Source organism: Pongo pygmaeus, chromosome 2 (assembly GCF_028885625.2).
Source record: "Pongo pygmaeus isolate AG05252 chromosome 2, NHGRI_mPonPyg2-v2.0_pri, whole genome shotgun sequence".
NCBI lineage: Eukaryota > Metazoa > Chordata > Mammalia > Primates > Hominidae > Pongo > Pongo pygmaeus.
In genome coordinates, this window is record NC_085930.1 from 194,545,551 (window position 1) to 194,557,932 (window position 12,382).

At 39.7% G+C, this 12,382-nt stretch overlaps 1 protein-coding gene across 3 annotated transcripts in view; it reads left to right on the forward strand.

Annotated features, from left to right (window-relative positions):
• The window catches only part of MAP3K13 (mitogen-activated protein kinase kinase kinase 13), a 202,246-nt gene that overhangs the window by 43,626 nt on the left and 146,238 nt on the right, over positions 1 to 12,382 (forward strand). The window contains exon 1 of one of the 3 annotated variants that reach the window (XM_054483564.2): positions 1,523 to 1,634. The exons of the other annotated variants lie outside the window; for them this stretch is intronic. The gene's annotated coding sequence lies outside the window, so the exon portion shown is untranslated. Of the gene's footprint in view, positions 1 to 1,522; positions 1,635 to 12,382 lie in introns of those variants that run through there. 3 annotated transcript variants of the gene reach the window in all.

The following is a 12,382-nucleotide window of genomic DNA, read 5'->3' on the forward strand; positions in this document are numbered from 1 at the left end:
GTTAATCACATCTGCAAAGTCGCTTTTGCCACGGAAGGTAACATATTGACAGGTTCTCGAGATTAGGACATGGACATCTTTGAGGGGTGCATTATTTTGCCTATCTTGGTGCTTGTTGCAGAAGATCCCCAGGATAGTGAAGGGGTCAAATTGGACACAGAGAGTCTGACTGAAAAGAATTGAAGATGATCCCCAAATTTATTGCCTGGGAGAGAATAAAATAATGTTCATAAAGTGATTAGTGCAGTAAGTATGTAATAAATGGTTACTGCTTCAAGGGCTAATGGTAGAAATTACAAGGCCGGGCGCGGTGGCTCACACCTGTAATCCCAGCACTTTGGGAGGCCAAGGCAGGTGAATCACCTGAGGTCAGGAGTTTGAGACCAGCCTGGTCAACATGGTGAAACCCCGTCTTTACTAAAAGTACAAAAATTAGCCGGATGCAGTGGCGGGCATCTGTAGTCTCAGGTATTCAGGAGGCTGAGGCAGGAGAATGGCTTGAACCTGGGAGGCAGAGGTTGCAGTGAGCCGAGATCGTGCCACTGCGCTCCAGCCTGGACAACAGAGTGAGACTCTGTCAGAAAAAAGAAAGAAAAGAAAGGAAGGAAGGAAGGAAGCAAGGGGGAAGGAGGGAGAGAGGGAGAAAGGAAGGAAGGAAGGAAGGGGGAAGGAGGGAGGAAAGGAAGGAAGGAAATAAAGAAATATGGTAGCTCAGAAGGGAAAGAAGCTTAGGAATGTGGCAAGAGATGAGGCAGTATCATATGTTATCTTGCAAAGAATAGAATTTGGGATCCATGTTCTCACTTTACATCAGATCAGCTGGTGGTTTGAATGTCAGAAAGTACTACGTTTACCAAGAACTTTGCGTTGTTCTTTCACTAGTAAAAGAGTCAGGGAGAATGGAGATGGGGGAGGACTATAGTGGAGAAACAACTTTCTGGCCCTTTTCTGCCATGATTGTACAATGTATAGATTTTGAGGAGGAAGAGAAAGTTGTTTTTTTGTTTTTTGTTTTTTGAAATGGAGTTTCAAAAAGGAGCCTCAGCCTCCCGAGTACCTGGGATTACAGGCACCCGCCACCACGCCCAGCTAATTTTTGTATTTTTAGTAGAGAGGGAGTTTCACCATGTTGGCCAGGCTGGTCTTGAACTCTTGACCTCAGGCGATCTGCCCGCCTCGGCCTCTCAAAGTGCTGGGATTACAGGTGAGAGCCACTGCAGGTGGCTGGGAAAGTTTTATGAGAGGAAAGCAAGATATTTGAAGCTCAGGGGACTATCCTTTTCTTTTTTCTTTTTTCCAGGAACATATGGGAAAGAAATCCCCTCGGAAACCAAAGCGCTGCCATTGGAGATTATAAGATTTTTCAGGCTTTCCTTATAATCTTCCTTACATTTGTCTCTTTAAACGCATTTAAGTCGACCTTTGAGAAGTTGCTGATAAGCAGTTATCAAACAAGAGTTAGAGTAACAAACCCTCCCACCTCGCTCTGTTGGGTGGTAGCTTCCAAGGCTAAGTGTGTATCAGTGTGAACCTGATCCAGAAACAGCCAGGAAGGGAGCAAAGTTTAGTTTAGTCTGTGAGGAAACTGGCGGCTGCTGGTAGTTCCATGCTGTCTGTTCAGACTTCAGCTTGGTGTAAGTAGTTTTTTTTTTTTTTTAAACTATTATGACATTTTCATATAAAAAGGATTGTAAGAATAATTTCCATCAAAGATTAAATCAAGTTTCTACCTGGCTCTAAATCTTACGGATTAGAACTACTGAAAAGAAAGTTTCAGCACTCAGCAGTAGTTTTATTTTTTTTAATGGAAAAGAAAGCCGTGAGGTGTTTCAGCAAGTGTGCTGCTAAAACAGGTCCTGTGTACATGAAATGATTTCTAATGTCTTATGTTGAGTGAAAGTGTTTACAGTTAGAAAATAAAAGTGAGTATGTATCTAGTGCCGAGAGATTGTTTCTAAGCAGTGCTTAGATTTCTCCTCATGTTCTTTCCAGTTGCTTTTCCTCTGGTTTAGGTTCATAGTTACAGATTCATGTTAGCAAATATTTAGCAGTCTCTCAGATAATTAAATTGGAGGTTTTGATGTTCAAAGAAATTAAAAGAATGAGAATAAAAGTAGAACTTAATATCCTGTAACAAGATGTTGGGCTCCTAGATTTAAGAGCAGCAGAATGTATTTTCAAAGAGGAAGAACTTTGTAAAACAGAAGTGGCAAGCAGCCTGAGGTTTCACGCAACTTCGGAGAAATCTGTTTTCTTAAGATTTGACATCTGTATGGATTTTTCAGACTAAATTCCCAGTCTATGGTGCGTAAAATGAGTTTCATATATGAAATTAGAGTTGCCATGTTTCAGCTGTTCTGTCTTGAGATTAGGATCCAGGAACTACACATTGTTACACAAACATATTGACTTTATGAATGCAGCCATGAGAATGTTAAGGTCGCATGTGGTGTTGGAAAGGTTGGTATTTTCTATTTCCCTTTTACCACAATGCATTTTTTAAAAACCTGGTACGTGACAATTATATGACTTTTAACTATATAAAAGGTGGAACTAGCCAGTAGCCTTTCTTTTTTTTTTTTTTTTTTTGACAGAGTCTCGCTCTGTTGCCCAAGCTGGAGTGCAGTGGCACCATCTTGGCTGACTGCAAGCTCCGCCTCCCGGGTTCAAGGGATTCTCCTGCCTCAGCCTCCCGAGTAGCTGGGATTATAGGTGCCCGCCACCATGCCCGACTAATTTTTTTTTTTTTAGTAGAGATGGGGTTTCACCGTGTTGGCCAGGATGGTCTCGATCTCCTGACCTCGTGATCCACCCGCCTCGGCCTCCCAAAGTGCTGGGATTACAGGCATGAGCCACCGCGCCTGGCCTAGCCAGTAGCCTTTCAAATCACTGGAGGAGTGCTCAAAAGAGAGATTATATAGACGTTCACTGGGTTTCCCCATCCTCTGTCTTCATCTCAGACCTCAGTCTATTTCTCTATCCTGCTTCTTGTTTCTGCTGTACTGAGCGGGAGCCTAGATGATGGTGCTGGGCCCCAACTGAATCTTGGTGAGATGGAATCCAGGACGCGTTGTCCTAAGGCTCTAGGGCTACGATGAACTGAAAACCTTTACTCACTCTCTAGCTTTCTGAATCTCGTGATGCTAGCCTCTTGAGTTGATTAACTTCTTCAAGTCAATAGCTTCTGCTGGGTCAAGTTCCTCATTTACTTGTTGGTTGATGAGAAGGAGTGGAGGGCTGGGGGTGTCCTGGGAAAGAAGCCAGTGTGGCAGGTGACATTGTTACTAGGGAAGCAGCTATTTTTCTCATGGGACTTGAAATATTTCAGTCTCTTAACAACCTGGAAGGCCATACAAGTGTGTACTAGCCAAATCGTAACAAGCCCCTTTGAAAAAAATGTTTTTAACCTCCAGTAGGTGCCCGTACCATCCAGACCACTGCTGGTGCCCTTCAAAGCAGCCCTCAGGATCTGGCTTTCAAGCATATGTTTTACATCATTGCCTGCCATTGTTCTCACTCAGGTTGCTCTAGCTACAAAAGTGTTTTGCTTTCTCTTGAACACATCAGACCTGCTCTTGCCTTAGGGCAGCTGCTGCCTAGAAAGCTCTTCCCCCTCATTGTTTCTTCCCACCCTTCATTCGGGTCTCTATTCAAATAGCTCCTCCTCAGAGAGGCCTTCCCAGACTACCCTAACTAAAATGGCACCCTACTCCACTTCCACCACAACACTTCTTTTTCTTTTAACCTAATTTATCTTTTTTTTTTTTTTTTTTTTTTTTGACGGAGTTTCGCTCTTGTTGCCTAGGCTGGAGTGCAATGGCGGGATCTTGGCTCACTGCAACCTCCGCCTCCCGGGTTCAAGCGATTCTCCTGCCTCAGCCTCCCCAGTAGCTGGGATTACAGGCATGCGCCACCACGCCCAGCTAATTTTGTATTTTTAGTAGAGATGGGGTTTCTCCATGTTGGTCAGGCTGGTCTCGAACTCCTGACCTCAGGTGATCTGCCTGCCTCGGCCTCCCAGAGTGCTGGGATTACAGGCGTGAACCACCGTGCCTGGCCTTTTTTTTTTTTTTTTTTTTTAAATAGCCACCTGACAGTATTTATTTTATAAATTAAAAAATGTGTGTACATTTATGTATGCCTGTGTGTGTATGTGTGTGTGTGTTGTGTATGTAGGATATATATTTGGTCTTTCCCTCTAGAATGTAAGAACTTTGTCTTGTTCAGGGCCATATTGTCAGTGCCTAGGACAGTGCCTGCTTGACATGTAGTAGACACTTGGTAAATTGTTGTATGACAACTGGTGTCATTAAAATTTATTTCCAACCATAGGAATTTTTTGAATAGATGATATATTCACATTTCCAAGATCAAAACATATCAACTTCGAAAAGTCTTCCCACTCCAGCCAGTCGTCCATCCATTCAGCTCCCATTCAGGGTCCCCAAACCACGGCTATTATTTTTCCATGTATCTTTCCAGAGTTTCTTGATGGAAATATAAAAGTATAAATAGATTCTTATTTCCCTCCTTTTTACACATAACATTATACATAATGTTCTAAATGTTTTCAGTTGTAATATATGTTGAATCTCTTTCCATGTAAGTACATAGAGAGCATCCTCATTTTTAAATAGCTGCCTACTATTCCATTGTACACATGTACTATAATTTATATAACCAGTGACCTATTGATAGACATTTTGGTTGTTTCCAGTGTCTTCCTATTGTAAACAATGCTGAAGTTCATAGCCTTGCATGTGTATCATTTTATACATGCATACAGTGTATCCATATGACTAAATTCCCCAAAGTAGAATTACTGGATCAAAAGGTATCGTAAATATTGCCTAACTGCCTTCTTTAGGGGTAGTACCAATGTGTACTCCCCCCATTATAAGAGTACTGTTTCTCATATCCTTGCCAACAGAGTCATCAAACTTTTGGATTTTTGCCAGTTTGATAGGTTAAATAATGGTTTCGGCGTAGTGTTTGCTTTTTAGAATTTACAATAAAATTTGTGTTGAAGTTTTAAAAACTAATTTTCATTTTTAATTGTGGTTAAAAATCCTATAACATAAGTAACCATTTTTAAGTGTACAGTTCAGTAGTGTTAAGTATATTCACGTTCTTGTGCGACAGATTTCCAGGACATTTCTGTCTTGTGAAACTGAAATTCTATACTCATTAAATAACAACTCTCCACTTCCTCCTGCTAACTCCTAGCAACTACCATTCTACTTTCTGTTTCAATGAATGACTAGTAGCTATCTCATGTAAGTGGAATCACACAGTAATTATCCTTTTGTGGCTGGCTTATTTCACTTAGCCTAATGTCCTCAAGGCTTATCCACGGTGTAATATATGGCAGGATTTCCTTCATTTGTAAGGTGAACAATATCCCATTGTACGTATATGCCATATCCTGTTTATCCATTCATTCATCAATGGGTATTTGGGTTGCTTCTACCTCTTGGTTATTGCGAATAAGGCCTCTGTGAACACGGATGTGCAGATATATCTTTGAGATCCTGCTTTCAGTTCTTTTGGCTATATACCCAGCAATGGGATTGTTGGATCATATGGTAATTCTATTTTTAGTTTTTTGAGGAACCACCATACGTTTTCCATAGCAGCTATACCATTTTATCATAGTTTTAATTTGTATTTCTTTCATTATGAGAGGGGTTGAGCATCTTTTCATATTTAAAAGAAATGCCTTTTTCTTCTGTGAACTCTTCATATTCTTTGCCAGTAATGGAATTTTTTTCCTATTATTAATTTGATAACATTTTTTGTTCTTATGCCCTTGAGTTTTCCAAATTTATAAGCTAGTCTAGTAGTCGTACATACAGGTATGGAATAAGACTACCTGGGTTTGAATTCTGGATCTACTAATAGCTGTGCAATCTTGATTGGACAAGTTACTGAACCTTTCTGAGCCACATTTTCTTATTTGTTAAATTGGAATAACGTTGGATTGTTGTAAAGATGAGATGATGTATATTAGATACTTAGTATAGGGCGAGTATGATAAGGCAAAAACAAAAAAGGAAAAAGAAATTAAAAGACCTAAAGTGCAGAAAAGAAATAAAACTGTCATTATTAACAGATGACATGATTGCATGCATAAAAAACCTTATGCAATCTATAAAAAAACTTGAATAATTAATGAATTTAGTAAGGCCACAGGTTAGAGTCAACATAAAAATCATACTAGAAACAATTAACAGCTAAAATAGGTGAAAATATCACCATTAAAACTATCTGGCTGGGCACAGTGGGCTCACACCTGTAATCCCAACATTTTAAGAGGCTGAGCCCGGAGGATCACTTGAGGCCAGGAGTTAAAGACCAGCCTAGGCAACATAGCAAGACCTCATATCCATTAAAAAAAAATTAAAAATATGAAAAAAAAATAGAAAGAAAAAGAGGCTGGGTGTGGTGGCCCATGCCTATAAACCTAGCACTTTGGGAGGCTGAGGCAGATGGATTGCTTGAGCTCAGGAGTTCAAGACCATCCTAAGCAACATGACAAAATGCTGTGTCTACAAAAGATACAAAAATTAGCCCGGCATAGAGGCACACACCTGTAGTCTCAGCTACTCAGGAGGGTGAGGTGAGAGGATCGCTTGAGCCCAGGAGGTGGAGATTGTAGTGAGCTATGGTCATGCCACTGCACTCCAGTCTGGGTGACAGAGTGAGACCCTGTCTCAAAAAGAAAGAAAGAAAATAAGAAAAAATACCTAACACACAGGAATAAATCTTTCAAAAGAGCACAACACCTCTATACTCAAGACTGTAAAACATTGCTGAGAAAAACTTAACAACTCAGAAATAGAAAGTGCAATATATATATACCATGATCATGGATATAAATTGTTAAGGTGCCATTTCTCCCTAAATCAGTCTGTAGATCTAATGCAATCCCAATCAAAATTTCAGCAGGCAACATTAACGAAATTGACAAGCTATTTCTAAATTTTTTGTGAAAATACAAAAGATATACAATAGCTAAAACAATCTTGAAAAGTAACAAAAAGGTGAATGATTTGTAATACGTGACTTGAACACTTAACTATGAAACAATAATCAAGACAGTGTGATATTGCCTTGAGGGCAGGCAGATTTGTCAGTGGAACAGAATAGGGAAACCAGAAATAGATTCACGCATATAAGGTCAATTGATTTTTGATCAGGTGGTGAGTCAGTTCAATGAAAAAAGGGTAGTTTTCTTTAACATGTTGCTGAAACAATGGATTTTCTTTTTTTTTTTCTTTGAGATGAAGTCTCGCTCTGTCACCCAGGCTGGAGTCCAGTGGCGCCATCTTGGCTCACTGCAATCTGCCTCCTGGGTTCAAGCAATTCTCCTGCCTCAGCCTCCCGAGTAGCTGGGATTACAGGTGAGTGCCACCACACGTGGCTAATTTTTGTATTTTTAGTAGAGATGGTGTTTCACCATGTTGGCCAGGCTGGTCTCGAATTCCTAACCTCAAGTGATCTGCCTGCCTCGGCCTCCCAAAGTGCTGGGATTACAGGCATGAGCCACCTTGCCCAGCCAACAAATGGATTTTCTTATAGGGGGAAAAAATTTCATGTCTCTCTCACTATACACAAAACTGCAATAGATATGGATCTATTGATAAATAGTCATGGATCTATTGATAAATAGACATTGATCATAGATCTAAACATAGAACCAGAAACCTTAAAAAAAAAAAAAAACAGCAATCTTGGGTTATGCAAAGATTTCTTGAGCAGGACACTAAAAGCACTAACCATAATAGTACATTAAATACAATTAAATGAACTTATTGCAAGAACTTCTTAGGACCTTTAATATGTTAATGTTTCTAGTAAGAGGACCATGCAGCATTTTCTAAAGTGTTTGATCACAGAATCCTTTATTCATCTGGAACATGGAACATACTTGGAGAAGTGTTGCTTTGATTCTCTCCTCAAAATGTAGTATTTTTGAGAGCTATAATAAGCCCCCTCTTTGATACAAAGTAATGTAATTGGATCCCCTTCCCTTCAACAACTTGAGTAAAGAAAACCCTTCTGCCCAAAGAGCTGTGATTACACCCCATCCCCTATTTGCTGGTTGGCTAGCCAACTGTTGCAATTACTCTAGGCTAATGTCACATTACAGCAGAATTCACCATAGTAAGAGGGGCAAAGAGTGACTGAAGGTGCAAAGCATTTTTCATTTTCCTTGCTGCAGGTTCCATATATATTGTCCCTCAGTATCGGTGGAGGATTGGTTCCACGACCTCCTAGGGATAACAAAATCCAAGGATGTTCAAATTCCTTATATAAAACCTATGTAACCTATGCACATCCTCTCATATACTTTAAATCATCTCTAATTATTTATAATACCTAATGCAATGTAAATGCTATGTGAATCATTGTTATACTTTATTGTTTATGAAATAAGAAAGCCTATACATGTTCAGTACAGATGCAATTTTTTTCCCAAATATTTTCAATTTACAGATAGTGAGGAGGATAAGGAGGGCCAACTGTACTTGCTTGGCCTGCTCAGCCCTCCTCTCTCACTGCCTAGCAAACTCCAGGTTGTTAACCCTTTGCTTCTCTGTACTCAGCTCCCATAGTCCTAGTTCCTAATTGCTTGAAGGGCTGTAGACTGACAGTCTTTATGCATTCTAGATTTCTATAGCATGGCTGGTCTCTGACTCATAGTTTACTGATGAATCAGATTCCCCTACCTGCTGTTGCTGCCCATGAACTGAAGTTTTATGGAATATGAGTTGTCACATAAGAAGTAGGAGAGGAACCAGAAGAGAGAGTAGAGGCCAAACTTCACCTTAACCAGAATTTGACCCAAGGCCCATCCTGTTCAGAAAAGTAAATCTCAAAAAGAAGTCAAAATGGAATGTAATGCCAGAATAAATATAAAAAGAAAAGAAATTGGCTGGGTGTGGTGGCTCACACCTGTAATCCCAGCACTTTGGGAGGCTGAGGTGGGCAGATAGCTTGAGGTCTGGAGTTTGAGACCAGCCTGGCCAACATGGTGAAACCCCATCTCTACTAAAAATACAAAAATTAGCTGGGCATGGTGGTGCATGCCTGTAGTAGCAGCTACTCAGGAGGCTGAGGCAGGAAAATCACTTGAACATAGGAGGCGGAGGCTGCAGTGAGCCGAGATGGCGCCATTGCACTCCAGCCTGGGTGACAGAGTGAGACTCTGTCTCAAAAAAAAAAAAAAAAAGTTTAAGGAAGTATCCCTATAATATTTCTGGGTTGTATTTTTTAAATCGAACTACTGTCATAGATATCAGTTTCTCCTGAATGTGGAAAGCTAATAATGAGATATGGAAATATCATCAATGTCATCTGAATGGGGCTTACTAGATAGACTATACATGACTGGAAGTTAAAAGGCTTTAACTTTAGATCTGCCACTAATTTGCCTTTTGATAGCAAAATATACTCTTTTAAAGAAAAAAATTACTGCCCTCCCCTTATTACAAAAAAAGTATGAATATATGTGCGTTTATGTCTGTATCTATGTACATGTACACCAGGATCTGTCCTAGATACTTCCTCATGTGCCATCTTATTTAATCATCTGTCTGTGTCTCAGCTCCTCAACCTGGAAAATGGGATAATAATATCTCATTCTGCCTTCCTCACAGAACAACAAATGTGATTATAATGAAACAATAAAATATACTACTTTGAGCATGACTCTGTAATTTAAATTACAAAATTTAATTTGTAATTTAAAGACTAAATCTTTTTTTAAAAAAAATTTTAAATAGAAATAGAGATGAGGTCTCACTATGTTGCCCAGGCTGGTCTCGAACTCCTGAGCTCAAGTGATCCTCCCACCTCGGCCTCCCAAAGTGCTAGGATTATAGGTGTAAGCCATCGCAGCCAGCCTAATGACTCAGTCTTTAATGCCATGTTGTGAGATGCGTAGCAGTGGTTTCCATAGCAAAATGATGTGATGAATCCTGGTAAAATTCATTTCAAAATACACTTGCAATACAAACTTAGAAGAAGCAATTTACACAGGATGTTTCACAGACACTCACGGAACACCTGGAAAGCACAGCAACCTTTTCTCTAATTTTCAATAAAGGCAACACAAAGTAAACACATGCTTTACGGTATTTTATGACACATCTCATCTAAGAAAAATGGGCAAGAGAAACACTTAGGCAAATAAGTGGAGGCAGAATGCCAACACAGATGATAATGAAAAGAATTTCACATCAGAACTTGAAAATTGATTTTGGGCCTGTGTTAAGATAAAATGGCTATTTAGAAGATGAGAAATTCCACAGAAGTCATATAGGGGGTTGTAGGGGGTGAAAGGAAAGAGGCTTATATAACTCTAATACTTATTAACCTGGACCTAGTCACTGAAACTTGATCTCTTTTCTAGCAACCTGATTCTTTATTATTTGTAATCAGAAGGTTTAAGAACTACTGGGCCTCACCTCTAGGCTGTCTTTCCATTGTCCATCCAGTTTTCAGAACTTAATAATATGGTGGGGGTGGGGGTGGGGAGGGGACACAATAGCTCCCAAGTATCTAGGAAACTACAAATTTTCCTCACTAAAACTCCCTAAAATAACTAGGTTAACACAAACTAGGAAACAAGCTCATCAAGGAAAGACCATAGAGAGCCATTAATTGAAAAATTGTGAAGGGCTGCCTGTATAATCTATTTTCTGAAAAATGATTTGATAATGAGACCCGTAGGAATAAACATGAAAAGCAATGGCCAGGCGCAGCGGCTCACACCTGTAATCCCAGCACTTTGGGATGCCAAGGTGGGCAGAAAACTTGAGCCCAGGAGTTCGAGACCAGCCTGGCCAACATGGTAAAACCCTGTCTCTACTAAAAATACAAAAAATTAGCTGGGTGTGGTGGCATGCTCCTGTAATCCCAGCTACACGGGAGGCTGAGGCAGGAGAATCTCTTGAACCCAGGAGGCGGAGGTTGCAGTGAGCCAAGATCATGCCATTGCACTCCAGCCTGGGTGACAGAGTGAGACTCCGTCTCAAAAAAAAAAAAACAAAAAAACAAAACAAAACAAAAAGACAGAAAAACAACTGGCTCATATGGATGTTTTAAGAAACTGTAAAAAAGAAAATAATTTTGCTAGAACTTTTTCCAGTCAAAAGGCCCAAGAATCAAGTGTTCAAACAATGTACTTAAGAAATTATACAAGAAATGACTTAGAAGCCATAAGTAGCAAGTTGGAAATTACTAACATATAAGTGGATGTTAATAGTGCTGGTTCACTGAATAAGGAAAATATTATGAAAACTTTACAACTTAGTACAGAAGTTGCCTTCATTATATAACATTACCCCATGCCTATCAAATGAATTCTTCAATTTTGATATTTTTTATTTCTAGCATTTCTTGATTGTTTTTTATACTTTCCATCTCTGTGGTCAACTTCCCCATTTGTTCATGCTCCCCTTTCCTGGTAGATCCTTTAACAGAGGGAATAATTGTGATGGCAGTTACACGAATCTACATATAAGTTAAAACTCTTAGAACTATACACCATAAAAAGTCAATTTTACTTGTGTTAATTTACAAAGAATGAGATTCTGGCCTGTTTAAGGCAAAAATAATAACAATGTATAATAGTGTTAAGAGCATATAAGGAAATAAAAGACATAATAACAAGAGCACAAAAGGTGGAAACAAAATAGTGTGGTATATGAGGTATAATAAGTGTAATAAGTTAAAATTATAAAATGGTATCTCTAGGCTGGGTGTGGTGGCTCACACCTATAATCCCAGCACTTTAGGAAGCCGAGTGGGTCACCTGAGGTCCAGAGTTTGAGACCAGCCTGGCCAACATGGAGAAACCCCATCTCTATTAAAAATACAAAAATAGCCAGGTGTGATGGTGGGTGCCTGTAATCCCAGCTACTCAGGAGGTTGAGGCAGGAGAATCGTTTGAACCGGGGAGGCGGAGGTTGCAGTGAGCCAAGATCGTGCCACTGCACTCCAGCCTGGGTGACAGAGTGAGACTCTGTCTCAAAAAACTATTAAACTAAACTAAAATAATGAAATGAAATGAAATAAAATAAAATAAAATGCTGTCTCTAGAACAGTGTGTTCTCGGAGTGTGTTCTGCAGACCAGCAGCATCAATATTACCTGTGATCTTGTTAGAGATGAAATTTTTGGGCTCCACCCCAGGCCTAACTGAATCAGAAACTCTGGGGGTATGGTACCATGATTTGTTTTTCTGTGATTGTGATGCATGCTAAACTTTACAAAACATTGCTTTAGAGCAGGGGCTGGGAAATTTTTTTCTATAAAGGGCCACATATAAATATCTTTAGGTTTTGTGAGCCATGTAGTCTCTGTAGCAACTACTT